The following is a 20,917-nucleotide window of genomic DNA, read 5'->3' as shown; positions in this document are numbered from 1 at the left end:
AAGTGACATTTAATATTACTTATCTCGAACGCATCATAACAATCAATTACAATGCAGTAAATACTTGACATTAAAGTAAAGTAAAAGTACACATAAACATTAATAAAGAATATCATGATATACCAAAAGTAGAGATACGAATCAAGCAAGAAAAGGACAAATCAAGGCTTGGTGCATGCAGCCAGCGATATTTCTCTAATGATATTGATCTCGGAGATCATTATCATATTATTAAACTGGCGACCGGACTCTGCTTGCCTTACGTCTCCCATCTCGTTAGCGAGCAATGAAACGGTGCTGGACGAAGTTCCAGCGAGCTTCGCGAATAATACGTATTTCTCCGGCAACTTATTCGAGCGGCTCGTCCAAGTTTGTTCGCGCGATGACTGTTCATAATAAATTAATTCACCGTAGAATCTGGGTTATACGAGGGGAAGTCGAGGGAGTTAGCGAGAGGAAGAAAGAGGAGGAGGGGGCGGGACCGTGAGCTACTTGATAATCCAGTTGCATTCAGCATTGCCACTAATTACGTAGACTCCCCGGTTAAATGAGGTGCTTTTGTCGAACAGGTTTTAATTACCGCCACAATCATCACCGCGATACGGCGCGAATAGCAACGATAATGCGTGTCTACGATGTGTCACTGTAATAATGTCCGCCCGCCTTTTATGGCGAGCTTATCATTTCATCATTCCAGTTGCGTTACTCGCGACCACGATGAGGCAACTCGCACTTGCATTTGCATCTGCATTTGCATTCGCGTTCGCGACACGACTCACGTAAGCGTCACGTATCGCAACCTCGTAATGGCCTTTTTACAATAAATACGGAAAACAAGCGCGTCACGCTGTTTCGTAGATCGTAGAAAATTCGCGGTCTACGGACTCGACAGCGATGCCGGCTTATCGATAAGAACGTCGAGTAGCGATATCGCGGAGATACCGTCGTCTATCAAATCCAATATTTGAGAACCTATGATTCGCCGAAGACACGTGTTCCCACAAAAATCCGGTCACGCTTCCAATTCTACTTTAATTGCCTTGATTGCTGGTGTCAAATCGACGTAGAAGTACTGCGAGGAACGTACATCTACTCGCATGGAGCAGCTAAAGCTGCTACAGGCTTTTAAAATTAACATTATAATAAACAAAAGAGGGAAAAGAAATGATTCTAGACTAAAGTTCACCACAGACTAACTGATAACTCAACTATGCGGTCAGTGACGAAATTGGAGCGATTGATCATTTCTCTCGTGTTTTCATCTATGCCGAAATTACTCTAATATATTAGCACATCTCAAAAATAATATAATTATTATTAATATATAATTAATATAATTATTATCTAAAAAATTTAATGATTAGCATAGCTTTATTCAGAATGCGCACACATAATTTATTACAATAAATATGACCGTGCAGTCAGACAGTGTAACTTACAACGTTGCTTTTTCGACGATGATTTTTGCGACGTTTGCATAAGAGCACGCGAATCGTTCCACCGTCGAGGTAGTTATACGCGATCATTCCTCGCGCGCGTTGTTGCAAGCGGAGCAGCGCACTCGCACCTCGTCGGATTCTTTTTCTCGCCGCTCGCAAGCGGAGCGTTTTACGAGAGGATCCGCTTCCGAGCTGCTCGTTCCGCAGTGGTTCGCCACGGGGAGGAGGCGAAAGCGACACCCTCTCTTTGTCTTCTGCTTCTCTCTGCGCCGAGGCAGGTGAAACCACCATACACGTGTGCGTGCATGAGTGCGTGAGTGCGTGAGTGCGGGTGCAGCTACGTTGCAACATTAGTTATTCACTAACTACAGGCGGAGACTACAACAGGATCGTGATAAACCGCTCACTGCAGCGTGGAATGTTATAATCAACACTTTATGCAGTTAAAGTGCACATGACAGACACATAATTTCGCTATGTCAATGTTAAATATTACTGTATTGTTTTATGATGTTTGTGAATTGTTATTATATGTAATATCTGTAGAATCATCATTTAAAATATAAAATTATTTTAATCAAACATCTTGTCAAACATTTAATTAAAAAATGAAGCTTTTTTCCGCGTTGATTATAATTTTCCGAAACCTGTTTCTGATTTTTCTGGACTTAATTACCTGTGTTTTTAATGTAGCGATGCTCAATTTAATCCGCTTGATAAACTGACAAAAGACAGTAAAGCTTCATTTTACTCTCGCATTTCCATTACGCTCGTCATTACCGTAAACGTAAATTATACCGTGATGCAGTATCATATCACGTTGTATTTTTGTTTTATCGTGCCATAACGTGCACAGGAACGGAACAAGTAACTGCCTCTTACGATATAAGGCACAATATATCCGCGACGTGCAAATAAAATGACTACGAATAAAAGATTCATTTTATCGTGCGAAGCCATTTCACGTGTAACGATAAAATATCTAAAACAGACAAAACTAAAGCGCCGCAATCAGACTTACTGTGCACTTAATAAGCACCGCTATCTCTCGGATCTCGTTAAAGACGCGATTTTAATATAACGCGAGTTCCCGCGCGAGAACCGGTTTTATACCAGATTTACTATTTTCCGATGGTCGCACGCGAAAACGAGCCACACGCGGAGTCACACAATAAGCTTGTTACCGTGAATGTTACGTGACTGCTACGTTTCACAACTTTCTTTTCTTCAAAATTTCTGGTCTTTTAAAAGATTAAGTTTGTCTTCGGAAGGTGCAGTGTGGATCGAAATTTATTGACGATACGCTCTTTTGGTCTAAAAACAGCGTCTCGTAAAATTTCTACCCTTTTCTATTTCTACCCTTCTTTACCCTTACCTGACGAAGGTTTGTCAAATAATATATACCGCTACAGAAACAATGCTTACCTTTTTCTCTCTTATCCTTTTTTCTACAAGTACATACTACAAGATTTTATTGTCCGTTTTGGAGAATTATTTAGAAATATTTTTTCTCTTTTTACTATTTTTAAACTATTTTAGATATGAATATATCTGTGTTCAAGAGTGCACAATAAATAACGCATCTTCTCTCTCTTAATCTCTTACAATTAGTTAATTGTCTTCGGATCTCGTTATTATTCGCCCGTTCTGGCAAAGAATATGCTCTCCTGTCTCAACTGCAATGAATGCAAAAAGCCTATTCGTTCGTGTTTTTTCGGCGCGCTCGAGGACATGCGCGATCTCTTGCACGCCTCGTCGCTGACCGGAAGAAGCCGCCATCAGGAGGGATTTATCGGCGATTCACACCGGCAGCCCGGCGGGCTTTATTTACTTTACAAAGCGCCAGCGTTAAGCGAGACAATGTGTCGGAAGAACGAGCGCGCGCGCGAGTGAGTTCGCCAAGCTGCCCGTTCACCATCGCGAACTAACCGGTTGCACCGACACAACCCGCTTGAGCCAACTCCTAGTTAGCGATTCGCCATGCCTCCCTGGATTACAGTGTTAGCCGTAATACGCGGAAAAACCCGAGACGTTCAGGATCGCTGAAATTTACCAAATCGAGAATGCAAACAGGGCGGTAATGATATGCAGTCGTTAACGTCTTTCACGTGGCCTACCTGCACCACGCGTACAAGTACGTAAACAGGTAAATGAGGAAATATTTCTCAATCTTTCGCTGCGTGCACGGTGTGCTTCTCTCGCCGTATGTTGTCGTTGATTTGATTGCATTTGATTGTTTGATCACGCAGATCGATCAGTGGCTTCGAGCGGATTTAACGACGGATAATCTGTCACACGCTGCGAGTGCATCTAATGTTCTAATTATGCAAATTCATCGGTGAATAATAATTTGGCAAATGTGTCACATGAATATGTATCGGTCTCCAAATTGAATCAATTGGTTCGCGTCTAGATAACAACGATCGACCGTCGCGTTGTTGCTTGACGTGAGTTGCGCGTTGTTCACGCAATGGAATACATAAATAATTAGATTACACACGCTCGCGCGAAACGTTTAAATTGAAATTAAAGTTTATCCAGGTTAACGACGAGCCGCGTAGGTGCGAGCAGCCCCAACGGCGCCCGCCCTCATTGTCGCGACGTTGCACCACGATGCACCACCTCTGCGTTTCCTGCGGTATGATAATTGCGAGATGACAACCTACACAAGAGAGAGAAAGAGCAGAGCACAGTAGAGTAGATTAGAATATTTATTTCACTGTGGAACAAAATCCCTTTGAGCATACTGAGATATTTACAGAGTAATAACATGCATATATGTAATAAACATGTGCAATATTTAACTCGTTAATTAAAAAAAAAAATAAAGAGACAGAAAGAAGGACCACCATCACTTCTCGTCCTAATTGCGCAACAGCGTCGAGTTAACGCGCGTGGGCCCTTCTTTTCTTCGGGGGACCCGCAAGAGTCCGCGTGTCCACGTGTAACGACCGAAGAAGAGTTTGGGCGAGGAGAAAAAAATACATCGGTCGCCTGCCATTCGTCACGTGCATGACGTGAGTTAACAAAAAGAGAACGAGACAAAGACAAACAGAGAGAGAAAGAGAGAGCAATGGAGGGAACCAGTTAGTCGCTGCTGCCTCTTGTTGGTCTTTCCCCGACCCCTTCAGTTTCACGTGCACATCGGTTGCCCATGTCCTCCTCCGTCTCCTGCTCTGCTTCCCCAGGGAAGAGAGAGAGAAGGAGGTGGAGGAAGGAGGCAACTACCGCAGGAATCTGCATCGAAAAGCGGAGGTCCCACCTCAGGAGGTCAGGGGACCCCCGTGGATCGCCGTGAGATCCACCCTCCCGATTGTGATTCCTCAGTCGGGAATCTGCGGGACCCTCTCGAAGAGAGCAGCGGGTTACTCGCAAATAAAGAAGCGGAGTGTCGCCTCTCGCGCTGCCTGATTTACCGCCAAGGACACGAAGGAAACAGTGTGCAGACGCGGGTAGAGGAGAGAGTGGAGAGAGGGATGGATCGGTTGCGCTGTAAAAATAGAGAATGTACAAGGGAGGAGGGAACAAAATAAAATATTGTTGATGTCCAACGGTCCATAGCAGCATAAAGAAACAGGATGGAGCACGACGTTGATTATATACAGGGTGTCCCGGGTTTTAACCGACAAACTGCGGGAGCATATTCTACTAGTGGAAATAAGAAAAAATTCTTATATCGAGTTTGCTTAGAAATGCTTTGTTACAAAGTTATAAACCAATATTGAAAAGAAATATCAGATAAGTAACAACGGATTTTTTCACAAAAATAAAAATTATCTACGCAATGATTTAGTGACGCATTTCAAAATGTTGTCCTTGCACATCGATACAAGCTAGACATCGACGTAGTACAGAATTTGTTACGGTACGACATTCCTGAAAATTTTGTTGCATCTCAGTAACTGAATTAGTAATTCGTTGCTTTAAATCTGTCTGGTACTCTCCTGTTAGGAAATCTACGTTGATACTCTCGTACGGCAGCTCGTGCATTTCCGTCACAGAATCCGTACACGAAATGAATATCGGTGTATTCCTCATTTGAAGACACTTTTGGCATTCTGATAGTAATTGCTAGTTGACACGACGATTGAAATTTAACAGCTACTGTTGTGAAAGTAACAATCATACTGAATCGTTTCAACATAGTGAACATGAATACATGTGAATACACGCAACATAAACATCTTCGACCTTCCAAATTCTACACTATGTTCCGTTGTTACTTATCTCATATTTCTTTTCAATATTGGTTTATAACTTTGTAAGAAAGCATTTCTAAGCAAACTCGATATAAGAATTTTTTCTTATTTCCACTAGTAGAATATGCTCCCGCAGTTTGTCGGTTAAAACCCGGGACACCCTGTATAATATATAAGAATACGAATGAAAAATTACACACATTGGCTAAACGTAAAATAAAATGTAAACAGTAATTATATATAATATACATATAAAAATACGAATGAAAAATTACACACATTAGCTAGACGTAAAACAAAATGTAAACGGTGTATAAAATGTAAACGGTATATAAAGTGGCTATAAAGTGGCTATACTTGTCACGCAGATTTTCTACTGAGGCGGACGTAAGCTACTTTTTCTATCATTCGCAAATAAATCTCGGGAATGACGAAAGCGAAATTACAAAGCTACTGGATTGCGTGCCACGCGAAGATTATAATATAATTTCATCGTTCGATCGAGGCGTGGAGACGCAGGGACCAGTTTCGGATCGTGCGAGATTTTACTCGCCATTTTCTCCTGACAACCTGCACTTTGTCGTGCGATACGTCGCAATGAAGCGTGCGTGCATTCGCCCGACGCTAATTCCACGTAAATTACAGCTCCGAGAAACAATTTAGCAACGCTACCCCCGGGAATGAAAACGAGCGGCTGGTTCTTTATGATCAGCGGTATTTTGCGAAACGCTTTTCCGGCGCGCATGCAGCGCGTTTCTACGCGTGTTCCCTTTTACCGAGATGTCCAAAAAGCTTTTTCGAGGGTGACATGGTGACCATTGTCGGTACCACAATACGCGGTCGCGTTTATTTTCGGCGTAAGTGCGGTTTATGTTACGCGAGCGCCGTATCCGCGGTCTACGTTGATTCTGAAAATTTAGCATACAACTCCCGCGAGAGGCAGGTTGGGTCGATAGCAACACCACCCCTCGAAAAGCTCTTTCAAGGGTGAACCTTACGAAGGGGGCGGGCGGCGGCCGGGTCGGCGGTGGTAATGTGGTGGAGGTGGCGGTTACGCTACGCCGATGGTGCCGGTGTTGGACTATCGACCGCGTGCCGACGACATGGAACGTCGTCGTGGTCGCGCCGGAAGATTTCTCGCCGTCTCGTGCGGTCTCCTCCTTTCTTCCTCCTTTCCTCGTTTTTTATTACCAAAAGTTTAACCAGGCGTACATTTTCCCGGAACATCTCCTTGTAAATAACGCCTCCTCCGCCGGCAAGAATGGATTGATGCGATGAAACGTTCATGCTCGAGTCTCCAATTCACTGCGAGTCGATTCATGCCTACGAATCGGTAGTAATTACCGTATTGTGCTCTGGAATTGATTAAGTTATACCTTCACTTGAAATTTCGTATTTAAAAATTTTTTTCATTGACGCAGTCATCGGTGACTGGCAACAATTCAATAAATCTGTTGACACGTGAATAATGTTATTACATGCACTTAATTTGTAAGATGACGATTGCTTGATGATAACAGGAAAGCGTAACGGACAAAGTACATCTGTGACCAATTGAATATTGTCATTTATTAAAATTGTAGAGACGATTGAATGGACATGTGACGGCGGATCTTAATAAATCCAGTTGGCGTGAGCGGAAAAGTCCGCTAAATTACGTGTGCCGGTGACCGCGTTAAGAAGAAACATGCCGGTGGCGTATAAAGAGGATCTCTACGTTGCCTGGCGAATCTCAATTCCGCCATCCATCCGAGATACCGTATTCATCGCGCAAGAAAAAGCGCACTCCGTACCGACGTCAATGCTTCGGCGACGACGATGCTTCCGTAGAAGCAAGCTTGTAACGTAGCCGAGTCTTAATTAGTTTCCTTGTGCAAGTGAAAAACCAGCCATGGGTACCATGTTGGTTGACGCGCCTGTTGCTCGGCGGGCCCCGTTTTATCCCCGCGATCAATTAATCCTCGCTGCGCGATCGGCGCGGCCGAAATCAATCCGCTCGGCGTGCAAGTACAACAATTCCGGTCGCGTACGCGCTCGTGAATTCCGTATGCGCGCGAATCCGGAGAAACGAGAAAGCCGCGGTGACTGCTTCTTCCTTGCCCGCCTGGTTACCGCGAAAAAGCCACCGTGCCCTTAAGGGAAGCGCGAAATAATGACGTACTTGCTCGTTCCGTCCTGAGCCAGTGAGCGCTTTTTAAAGGACATCGTCCTGCGCATTCGCAGGTGCATCCTTCTAGCCAGATCGCATTTTAAAGCGCACTCTGCAAACGCACAAGTTGTGTAATGCATTTTATTTGTGTACTTTGAAAATAACATCGTTTGAGCTTTGTTGATGATATATGTCGTCAGTGTGTGAGAGAATGCTCTTGGTCCTCATCATTTAGATCTTTTCTCGACGTGTAGAATTTAATAAGAATTTAGAGACGACGATCTAGCTCAACGGTCAGGCAAAAAATTGCTGAAACTCCTTGAAACCGCACGATGAAATATGTGATGTTTTATAATGCGTTTGCGTGCCCGATTCACCAAAGCCTGCCATAAATTCCAGTTGCGAAGTTGATCGGAATCTCCCTCGCGGGGTGCGAAAAACTTTCTGTACATATGACGTTGCGTGTGAATAGAAATTTTCGCCGGTCACGTCGCGAATAACGCGAATAACCACAATCGCTTTTGATATGACGGGACGTTCTCCTGTCAGATGTGTAATTTATAATGTATAATGCAATATATAATTCAGAATATGATATATGATACGTGATCCAGGATATAGGATGTAATACATAATTCAGAACATGGTGTGTAATCTACAATTCTGATATACATAATATAATAATTTTCTGATAATTTATAACAATTGATAATTTATAATGTTTATTATAATTTGTAGCGCGTTATTTTGACATCGATTTTAGCAGCTAAATTCTCTGTCTGAACTCTGTCGCTCCAGCATAAGCGCGCTCGAAAAGAATATCAAGCAACACACTGTGGATCCATATTACTGGACTTTATCCGGAACCGATTAGGTCACTACATTATTCAGTCGAAGCTGAAACTGCGAGCATTCTGGAGTTACACGCTCGACTTGTAGCTTCCCATCAAAAATCGATACTTGGTAATCGCATCAAAGGATGTGTTACATAGCGAAGTTACGCGCTTCATAGGACGACCGTACAAACCAGCGATCAGCATCGCACATTCAAGCAGAATGAAAGCATCGCATGAGAGCACATGACTCTGCCAAATTTTCAACTTCAATAAGATCAAATCTTGATATAATCGATTTTAAATTAATGTCACATTACACTGTGAAAGAGACAATTTGGACGAATTTGAACGCATATTTTCGAGAAGGCTTGGCCGGAGGGAAGCAAGTGGAGCTTCAGCTCGCGACTCAGCCCGATAATGTGAATAATGTGAGCTTTACGCTTTATCTCGTCGACTCTCAGATAATCCGTGTAAACGCGTCGGATTCGCTCTGCGACGTTCGCCAGATTACGACAACGACAACGAGCGTTGCATATCGGTCGTTTCGCCCGGCCTGTTTCTCCCTGGGCCACGGGCCCATTCGAGGGGACGAGGAAACTTTATCGCGAACACAACGAACGGTTGACAGCTCCGTGATGCATCGGCAGCGATTTGCATTGGCGTAGAACCACGGGGAAGCCAGCTGCGAGCTCGAGAGTTCTGCCGAGGCAGCAGAGGAATTTCTACGGCGTTGCCTCGGCATTCCGCTTTCCGGCCGAGAAAACATTTATCACTAAACGCGCCTGTTAGATCCTCATCTCGCGTTCACGTCGAACGAGAGCTCCGTATTAAGCGAATTAAGCGCGGATCCAGATGATCTTATTCGCCACTAAATGCGCGCGAGTAAAGCAACAGGAATGTTAATACTCTTTGATTGACCGATATTTGAGTCTTTTATGTTGACTCGAGTTTGCTCGATTATTTGCTTGCTATCGACTTGAATGTTAATCTGCCATTTGATATCTTCTTACATTAGACACTTTTAATTTTTCTTTATTAATATTAATTTCTGATTAACTAAATTGTTTTTAAGGTGAGCTGAAAGGTGTTGTAATCTTAAATTAGACATTCCAGATTTTTATTGATTAGCATCAACTTTTGATTAATTAAATTTTTTGAGACGAGGCGAGAGATATTGAACGGTATCTTAGACATTCCTACTCAATCATTTCTAGACTAATGATAATTACCAGCCACTAGGAAATTGATTTCCAACTTTGGATAGAGTAAACACAGATGCAACCCAACAAGCGAACCGTATCTTAACTTTGTTGATCTTCCTGTTGGTTCTCCGCAGTATTGACGTAAAGTCGAGGAGGATGGACACCGCAGTCCTCTTCAATTATAGATCCGTGATTGCCAGGAAGCCGTGATATTCGCAGCAGCTTACTCGGTACACTTTGCTATCATCTCACCTTCGTACTTATTTTCATCGGCGTTATCATCGTCGGCTTAGCCTTATCGTTTGACTACACTAGTTGTGCACGATTTCTTCGATAATCATTTCTCTGCATTTTTATTCATTACTGTAATCTATAATTATCCATTTTATATTGACTAAAATTGTATATGTTTTTCATACTGAAATTATTTAATCATTGAAGCACGGAAGTTGTATAAAATTAGAAATTGTATGAATTGTATATTTTGATTGCTTTCACAATTATCATCATCTCCCACTACATTCGTTCATCATTATATTGTTTAATTAATCATCATATACCGCTTGTCCAGCTGCGATCTGATGGTGATTTACACTGACATGATTTATTCATAGAAATATATATGAATTGTGTACATACAAGTTGTTACAAGTTGTATAATTAGTTTATATACGATTTCTTTGATAATTATCGTTACTGCATTTTTATTCATTGTTACACTTTTTAATTAATCATTATTATACTGATCGGCCAGCTGCGATATCACGTCACGTTTTATGCTGAAATTCTTGATTCATAGAAGCATGCGGGATAAAAATCTCAGGTCTCTGCGTTATTTTCAGCGTTAACGACGATTGTATGCAAACGCCGAAGACGGTCTCTGCGAAAATGAGTTTCCGTGAATCCCGGGTGTTCCGGTACGCAAAGCAGCGCGTGATTCACCTTTCATCGAGCTTGTAAGATTCCCGCAACGCTTAGATTCCCATCGCGGATTCCGCAGATAGCTCGCACGATAACGTCGCCAATTTGTCTCGTGGAAAGCGCTTCCCACGCGCTCGTTCAAGTTCACTCTCGCAACTTCATGGAGGCATAACCAGGCACCATGACTTTCTAAGGCTTGGGAGATAATCAGCACGGTGAAACGAGGTGACATCGATCACAGCCTCTAACTCGTTCGCGACGTATGCGAACGCACTAGTGCAAGATCCGTCCAATTAAACATTCAATCTATGAAACATCGTCAACGGGGGCGATCGTCATTGAGGCAACACAGGCAGATTAGAAAGGCAGATTTCATTATTATATTAGAAAAACGACGAGGCCAGACGAGGTGAGAGCTAACAGCTCGCGCAAACGTCATCAGTTTACAAAGCGATGCGTAAGATCGCGCGACGCTGGATCGTAAATCGTGAACGAAAGCTGCGGAGAGAGCCGAGAACCATTAAGTGTCTATGAATTCTGGTGTCCTCAGCTTTACCAGTTCTTTAGAATTATTTCGAATGAAAATATTTTCTCGCCCCATTGCGCTTTTCAAGTATACAGCTTCTGGCAGACAGCAGTATTCACAAGAGCAACCGTGTACGAGAAGTTTGCTCGCGTGCGCGTACCGCGGTCCGCGATAACACGATCAAGCGTGATTCCCATATCTGATAATCGAGACTCGTGAACAAACGGTCGCTTGGAATCTCATTCAGAGCGCTAAACGCGAACGCGAGAAATCGCGTGATTCGCATCGACGTCGTTTGCCCGGTGAGTAATGCGCTTCCCGCTCCCAGGATTTGCACTCGGGCCGGCCGGCGACTTAACGACATGCCGCTTAATTCGTACAAGTAATTAAGCGGCGCGAGACTGCTCGCAAGGTGCTTGTAAACGCGGGCCAAGTCGACCGCTTATCTGCGCCTGTCGCGCTAAGAGGGCTCATAAAGGACCGCAGCCGTAAATCGAGCTTGGCTGTGATCTTAATTAAGGACCGACTGCGAAGGGAACCCGTCCCTACTGTGCCAGACGCATCGCCGAGCGCGTTCTCCCACGCGTTCTCGATATCTGGGACGCGTTTGGTGCCCTGAAGAACGTTGCTTCGGGAAGCGAGGAAAATGTTTCTAACTAGAAGGATTGATAAAGCTGCGTTCGCAGCGCGCATTTTTATGAACTCGGACATTTAATCAGAGTTTCCACAATACCTGAAATTAAAGTTCAACGGTTACGTTAGGAAATCATATTGAACCAAAATTCCGTAAATGGCCTGCCAAAAACACACCTGAAAGCTCAAAAATCCTGACTTACCGCGCCCAAAGCGCCCATCGAAGCATCGCGTTATCTCATGCGCATAATCAAAGGTCGGACCACGGGTTAACGCGCACGGACCACTCGCATAATGAAACCCGGAAGATGGGACGCGTCAGGACACTCTGATCGGGGTCGGGACACCAGGTAGACGACAGATCTCATCCCGGATACGAGGTTTTGGGGCCCGACGAGAGGCAGCCGCATAACGAGCAGCCTGTGGATACCTCTCCCCCTCTCTCCCCTCCCCACAATCTCGGGCTACCTGTTCCTCCATTTATCTCCTCCGATCTCTCTCCTCCTTTCCCTCCCCAAGCTTCTCTTGGTTTCTCTCGCTCTTCTCGCTCCTATGCGCGCGCGCACACACACATGCATCTACGTATAAGTACAATGATTTACGGTTTCAAAGTTGCGTCTCTCTTCCGCGCGAGGGAAACCGCCGACCGGGTTTGTTTGTTCCAGGTGCGGCGACTTCCTCGCGGCGTCAGGACGCGCCGGGATGCTCGTCGCACGTGAAAAGCAAACAGTGCACGCGGCAGCGAGTCGCGTTTATCCTCTACCTCCGAGAAGAGGGACCGCGCCTCTTCGTCGACCTCCTCTCCTCCTTCTGCTTGTCCCGGAGCAAGCTTTTCTATGACCATCCAGGCACGATCGAGCGATCGTGCTTGTCGGCTTATCGGCGTTTCCATCGGACGTTCAGGGATGTGGCGAGGCCGACATTTTCTGACGGCCAACATTTTCCGCATCGTTGCCGGTCCAAGAGACTACGGCGGCGACCCGCTTCCATCCGCGCGGCGAATTATATTCTGAGGAAAATGATGAAGCGATCGAGGAGGTTGCTCGAGGCGTGTTCCGCGATCGCTCCGCTCCGCAATCGGAGCGGAAACGAAAATCGCGTGCAATTAATTTCGACCGGGATTTTATTATTGGACGATCAAATTCCGTGCGAAATTGAAAACTGATTCCGGCGTCGCGGCGTTGTCGTCTCCGGCTGAGCGAGCGGGTACTCCCGCCCTGTCGAGATTCTCCACGCCCGTTACCCGCGGGACGAGCGAGACCTCCCGAGACGGTAACTCGCTAACGACGAAATCATTAAGGGGCGGATGCTACTCGACTCGCGAGGTTCCAGCAACACGCGATGCATCGATAAGCTCGTCGATGGCAGCACGCGATTCTGCGGTGCTACCACCGCGATTATCGCCGGGAGGGACTCTCTCTACAAATAATGCTTTCTGTCTTTCTCTCTCCCTCCTTCCGAGTGTAAACCTGCAAGGTGAATCGGTGAGCGCTTTCTGAGACTGCGACGACGGGGCGACGGATCCAATTAGGCGAGCGCATGAATCCATAATTCATTCTCTGATTAATTAGCGCGCGTACACACGGACGGAAGGTGCGAGAGACGCGAAGGGTCGATGGAAGAAAGAAGCACGGGGAAAGGGACGGGACAGGAGGGGGATCGGTGATCCCTCTCGGCCGCGGTTTACCCGCGCGCTCGCAAACGGCGAGTCTTGTAAGCGCGTCGCGGAACAAAAGGAGTTGCGCTTACTCCTCTCGCTGCCAGCCGCGGAGGCTACGGCTACACTTTGCGCTCCATCTGCAGCGCGCACGCGCGGTTTCTCTCGTTTTATGGGGAGATAAAAGGTACCTCGACACGACAATCCCGTTTACTAGGCATGCGGGAGATTATTACGAGCCGGTGTATCAAATCGGGATTCTTCTCGTGGGAGGGACGTTGTTAAACGTTATTTCAGAGGAGTTTCGAACAACAGGCTTTTGCAAACGCGGCGATAACACGCCGTAAAAGCGCGCGCGATTGGCCTGTTTATGATATTTGCACTTTGTGAATTGTTCTTTAATAATCTTGTCTCTTCTGTTGAAAGATTGTTTGTCCGGAAACTCTTTGAGAGTCTTTGATAATTTGGTTTGATAATTCGTTTCGTTTATCTGATATTTGATAATAAAATTTAGAGCGTGGAATCTTTCGTGGAAGTTTGATCTTTGTTTCTTCCTTGTTTGATAATTTAACTTGTTGCGTCTGTATTTTTATTTAAAATCTGAATATATGAGCACAAGCATCCTGGGCGAATTTGGAACGTGGAATCCTCAACGAAAAGTCATTGTTTGATAATTTGGTTTCTTCCTGTATCATTCATCTGAAATTAAAAAATGGAAGACGAAGAGCCTTCGAATCCGAAACACGAAATTTTAGTGAAAAATATAATTTGTAAATTTATTCAGCAGTTACAAATAAGAGAGAAAGTACTTCCGGCAAACAGTTGCAGCATGGAATCTCCAATAAAAAATCATCAGAAAAATTCGAATGTATATCAGTCAATACACACCGATGTTTTTTTGTTTCCAAAGAGTTACAATCTTTTCCGAGCAGTCGCACCCGCAAAAACGCACCGATGAGTGCAACTTCCGGTGGCACTCTCGTACCACCCAAGAACCCCACGTCGAAGCAGGATACGGCGACGCCCAGCGAGTTTACTCGAGCGCGTTTCTCGCGTAACTGCTCGGCGTATTAATCGCGTTGATTGCTGAGAACGCGGCGAGGCGCGTGCTCGCTCGTTCGCGAAGAAGATTCTTCCTTCACCTCCGGTTTCACATCGGACGAGCGAGCGTGCACAGAAAGACCAGGAGGAAACTCGAGACAGGAAATAGTCATGTCAAGGTCTGCCTGGCGGTCGACGATTGGCCGCATCTACGATTTCTTTCTTGCCGGAGCTTCGTCGACGAATAACACGCGGAATAATCGTCTCGCGCGCGTGTCCCGGCTCCGTGCCGCGCAATCATCGAGCGTTCGCATCCCGATTGAACGTGCGATGCATCATCGGCTGTTGGCAATCGCTGATCGCGCGGCGCCGAGGCGAAAATAGAGGGAATGCAGGGTGATGGATCGCGAACGCGTACGTGTGCAGTTTGCCGCATGGGTGCAATTACGAGATACAGACAGCTGACCGCGGGCAATAACGCCGTTCCTCTAACGACATTTGATCGCTGGATGTATCTCGATAAAAGTTCAATTGAGTTTCTGTCGAGATTCAGTCCGCTCGAAATGCGGATTGATGAATGATGCGTTATTATTATTTATCCGCGCGAGTTTGTAATTTTATTTGCAAGCAACATTGAAATAAAACATGGTACTTGGATATTCCTGGATTTTCATAAATTTTCTCGAATTGAGTGGAATTTGAATTTTCCCATCGCTGAGCTCTAACGGACAACGTTATGCGCAGAATTTTCTGCTTTCATTGTGTATCATGGTGAACGAGCTGCGCTCTCGTGCACGTTCTTTGTATATCCGATCTTGCGCGTGTATTCTGGGACTCGTGCGATTCGGTAACGGCGCAGTTTCGCATAGCCGCGTGGCGGATGTACACGAAAGAGGAAACGAGAAGAAAGAGACCGTGTGCATTTCAGCCACCGTGTGGCCACGCCGATATTGGAGATATTTCTGATATTTTTTAGCTCATCTGGCCGTCATCGCCGTCTGAGTGTCATAATCACGCCGCGTTCAAAAAATGCACCTACCGCGATTCGTACTCACTGACATGTACAGGGTGTCCTAGCTCTAGTATCTTGCAATCATGGATCCTTCCAAGTAGATTGGATATCTCTGAGCAAGTGTTGCATTTTTATATTCATTTTTTATTATAATTTTACTTATAATTATTATATTTTAATTAATATTAAATTAAATTGGGCTTTCTCGATGACATTTTGAATTACTTTGGTGCGACCAAATTCAAGTTACTCGAAATTTACTCGATGAAAGTTCCTGAAACGTACTTCCAAATTTCCGGACAATCTCCCTGATAATCTATAATTAGTTCTATAACTTTGGACCTCGAAATTACTCATCTCGACGTCACGATAAAGTGCAGTCACTCTTCTCGACTTCCGCGCGCGCTATTTCTCACGAGAGCTATTAGGACGATGATACCGGGATACTCTGTGCATCACGGCACGCGGCGGAACGTGGCGTATGAAACGCGCGAGAGCATACTTTATATTCGTATAAAGGCCCATAGTGCATATCGTCGGGTGCGAATGTGCGTGTCACCCCCGAGGGTTCTAACAAATAGTTCCGGTTATCGGTGCTTTCGCGCGACTTAGCCTCTCTCTTCCTCTCCCTCTTCCTCGTTTGCTCTCTCTCTCTCTTTCTTTGTTTTTCTGTTCCCTCACGCGCACCGCACGTTGCATCGTTAATAAACTCCGCCCAGGAGGAAGATGAGTGCGGTGGTGGCCAAGTTTAGATGTCCAGATTCGTCGGGGAAGATAGATACCAGAAGGAGCTTGCGCGCGTAAACTGTGCCGAGTTAACTCGCCGCGATGTATACGCGCCGCCCGCCAAGCGCGCCGGAATTGTGCCGCTCCATATTTCAAATGGATGGATGGTCGAATGGATAGATGGATGGATGGGTAGAGTAGGTGGGTGGGTGGAAGTTGTTTCGATGCCACGCGATCAAATGTACACATTTTCTGTATAAATTGACGTCGGAATAAATCTTTCCGCGCGAAAGTAGAAAAACGAAGCCTGAAAAAATAAACTGAGCTGTTAAGCGCGTCATTCTTTTGCACTTGTGCGAAAATGTGCGATGTTAACTTATTTGTATTTGCAAATATGAGTATGACTATATTTATATTTATTTGTATCTCCACATTTATATTTATGGTTTGTGATTTTCTTTCGCAAGAAATTTACGTTGCAAACGTGATGCAGAAATTTATGTAAATGATACCTTAAATTGCATGTAACTTGAGAGGGATCGAATGAAAATTAAATGACAGCCTAAGGGAAACTGGAGACTCGAGAAAATTGGTATCGCTGCTTTACTGCGTGTCTTCTCTTTGAGTTGTCGCGACGGGACCTTTGACACGCACCCTCCTATGAATCCGAGAGACTTTGCCTATTAGCGCGGCCGCTCGCGAAATTTTTAATAACTACCTAAATCAGAAAATTACCATACTGAGAGAAAAAACGCTACAACGTTAACAACGCTCACAGGATTTATGCGCGACGTTAATTACGCCGACGTTTATCGCGGAGTTGGCAGACGCTGCCGAGAGTCTCCCGGCGAATCATTAGGTGTACGTTATTATTCTGTTTAGTCTCTTTTCTTCCTTCATTTTTATAATACACACAGAACGATTCATTTTAATTATCGATTATTAAACTCGATTATTAAACTCAATTGTCAACGAGATTTAATTACACATCAAGCGATAAAATCTCAAAGACTTTAGCACACTTTTCATGACCGCAAAGCGGAGGGGGACGCATTTGAATTCCAAATCATTCTTTCTAGAGCGAGGGGAGAAAAAGAAAACTAAAACCTACCCATATACAGGATGAGGCACCTAAAACAGGCCACCTGAATATCTCGGCTGTTATTGGTGATAGAAAAAATGTGTCGGACCAAACTTGCATGGTTTCAAGGGACGCATAATTTGTTCTAAATAATTTTTTATTAGGTGGACGCGTAGAGGTCATATGAAGGTTAACTTCGTTTTTTTAAATGGTACGATATGTATTTTTACGTACCATCTAGTAGAGCGTTTGAAGATGCGCACATTGATCTACGGGTCAAAATCATTCAAAGTCACTGAAGGCCAACTGCAAGGGAAAATAATTTACTTTATATTGCCTAGAGTTCTCTGCTATTGAAAATACCGTAAATTCAGAAATGAAAAAGTTCTAGCCATTAGAAATTTTTTCTTTTTCCGAGAAGTTCTGAATCGTTGATATCTATATTTTTTATATTGCCTAGAGTTCTCTGCTATTGAAAATACCGTAAACTCAGAAATGAAAAAGTTTTAGCACTTAGAAATTTTAGCCTTCAGTGACCTTGAATGATTTTGACCCGTAGATCAATGTGCGCATCTTCAAACGCTCTACTAGATGGTACGTAAAAAAACATATCATACCATTTAAAAAAACGAAGTTGATCTCTACGCGTCCATCTAATAAAAAATTATTTAGAACAAATTTTGTTAAAATTATGTGTCCCTCGAAACTATGCAAGTTTGGTCTGACACATTTTTTTCTATCACCAATAACAGCCGAGATATTCAGGTGGCCTGTTTTAGGCGCCTCACCCTGTATACGCTTAATAAATTTCTACGCAAAGACGGTGCAAATATTTTTTTCGGAGAAATCACAAAATTCTCTCGGCACATCGTGAAGATCGAGCCAATCTGCTAGCCTGGTACCCTTTCTCGTTTTTCTCAGCTTCTCATCGGGAGGGATCGTGGAAGCGGAGGCGGGCGCGAATGAATTCGTGATTAATGCTCGTGACGCGCGATTTGATATAAAACCCGACACCCCGTGCCGCCACGGCCGCCGTCGTCGCCCTTCCTCTTCACCCCCGCCGATCCTTCCGCCGTCTGTTTTATCAGACTAACGAGGGGGAACGTAACGTATACTTTATCCATACCTCGCCATAAATCTCGCCGCGCGTTTTGATTTACGTAGCTTTAGCGGTGCCCGCTAAGAAGAAGCGCGCGGTATCTCGCTGATGTTGCTAATGCTGCTTGCCGCCGCCTTGCTTGCGCCACTGTTGTTGCCGGTTCTTGCGTCCCGCTGCCCGTTCACGAGACGAGGGTGTCCTTACGGTGAAAATGCCGCGTCGAAAATTTCAGGTCCCTCCAGGGGACGAGGATCGATAGCGGCGCCCACAGGACGAATCGCTTGACACGCGTTGCGCTTGGCACCTTCACTGCCATGGTGGTGTCACCGATGACCGGGAAATGTGTAAGAATACGTGATTATCGATATATTTGCGAGATAATGACTGTTTAACAATGATAGGAAGGCATAATGGACAAAGTGTGTTACAAAGCATTTGTAAATGATTTAGTATTTTTTATTAAAACGATGACGGCGAGCAAGCATGTCAGGCACGAGGAGTGCGTGTTGACGTGTCCCTCCTCTTTCTTGGCGGGTTTAGCGAGGCGAAATAAGGGAGAACGAATCTCCGACCTCGTTCTCGTCCTCGTCTTGGCATTCTCGTGCGATCGATCGCGCACGAGCGCAAATAAACGTTAGTCACGCGTAGAAAGGGACTTTACCGGATATTAATATGTATAAAGTTTTAATTAGCTGTCGCGCCGGCGAGCGAAGGCGCTCGGATGTCCGCGCTATTCGCAGAAACTAGTTACGAGGACGGACGTGGGTACGAGCAAAAAGAGCACGAAATTTCCATAAAAGAGGCGCGTATCGTAAGCCAAACAACGCGCAGGCCGGCCGGCAGCCCGCTGGGTCCGCATACGCGCGTATATATGGCAGGGCCGATGCTTTAAAAGTGATTCATTGCCATCGAGTCGCCCTGCTCCCTCCCTTTTCCCCTCCTTCGTATTACCTCCGCTTTATGTGATACATTAATGGATATCCGTCTCGTTCGAATATGTTTTGTGTACGGTAGTTCTCCGAATCGCTCGCCGATGAGAGGCAGAAAAAGAGAGAAAGAGAGAGAGAGAGAGAGAGAGAGAGAGATCCCGGGAGACCCTCTCGATCACGTAATTCTCCAAAAGCGAAAAGGTGAAGGGTAACATGACGCCCGTAATGTCGCGGACTTGTATTTATTTTTGCCGACGCGATCAGGTAACAAACATTTATTTAGAGACTGTATATATTTTAACAGAAACGCGAAATCTGTAGTTGCAAGAGAGAACGCAAGAGCCGGATGGCGGGAAGAGCGACATAGATATTCCGCCGATTCGATTACTCGCGCGATCGATTTCACCACCGTGCGAGTGCGGTTTCAGTAAAGGCGGCATAATAACGCGCTGTCTGCTCATCGATACTGTCGGAGCGGAATCACGCGTTGTTGACGAGTGATCGCGATGCGCGCCGTCGTCGCGGACGGGTTAACGATACATCGCGAGCGTATCGGATAGCGAAGCGAGAACGCGAAAAACGCGAGAACGCGATAGCCGCTTCCGAGAGAGAGAGAGAACAGCTTCCGTTCCTCTTCCGCGCAGCTGCGGCGGATGCATCCCGCCAATCGGCCGTATCGGGGGATTCGAACCACACACGTAGCCAGTTCCCGCCCCCCTTATTCCGTCGGGGGGACGGGTGCACGTACGTCGCCGTCTTTATAAATAGCGATGCCCGCGTCGGGGCGCTAGCAGTTAACAAACGATAAAACTAACACCGCCTCCTACAATAACATTTCGCTCCGGTCACGTGTTTTCCGCGGCTCGACTATTATAAGATCCACGACTGCTTCGATCCCTTTCCCCTTTCGGTCTCTTTCTCCCTTTCTTTCGTTCTCCAGCCTAATTCTTTCTCTCTTCCTCCTCGCCGTCTTTGCCGGTTTCTCCGTCCTTCCTCGCGGCACCTCTTCACCCCTTTGCTCCTGCGTTCTCCTTCGCACTCATTCTTCCTCTTCCGACGTCTCGCCGGAGTTCCTTGAATGCATTTTTTTCTTTTGATTTTTCGTGTTTGAATAACGTTAGTCTCATTATCCACTTTAAATCTGTTTTATATTGCAAATGAGATATATAAAATGTATGAATGTGTATGATAAGAGATATTGGTGTGCGATGGACATAATAAGTTTCGCTTCAACTCGAAGACTTGATAAATATTCATTCGTCATTCGAAGAAATTCTTTATTTAGTTCTGGCTCGACAACACCACCATTATTCATATCATACGTTCCGATATTTTCCCCGAATACGATATTTATTCGCGATATACGCAAACAAGGCTCCATTCGCGCAGAGTTGTTCCTTGTGCGAACAGGACTCCATTTCTCATTCGTAATTTGCTATTCGTAGATTTATCCGAGTCGCCGAGCCG

General features: G+C 45.1%; 1 protein-coding gene across 3 annotated transcripts in view; it reads left to right on the top strand.

The window, feature by feature from the left end:
* Nucleotides 1-20,917, top strand: part of LOC105277753 (frizzled-2) — a 75,932-nt gene that overhangs the window by 48,461 nt on the left and 6,554 nt on the right. The gene's annotated exons all lie outside the window — the stretch shown is intronic.

This window comes from Ooceraea biroi, chromosome 12 (assembly GCF_003672135.1).
Source record: "Ooceraea biroi isolate clonal line C1 chromosome 12, Obir_v5.4, whole genome shotgun sequence".
Lineage (NCBI taxonomy): Eukaryota > Metazoa > Arthropoda > Insecta > Hymenoptera > Formicidae > Ooceraea > Ooceraea biroi.
Note: the sequence above shows the minus strand (reverse complement) of the source record. Positions and strands in the feature narration are given on the sequence as shown.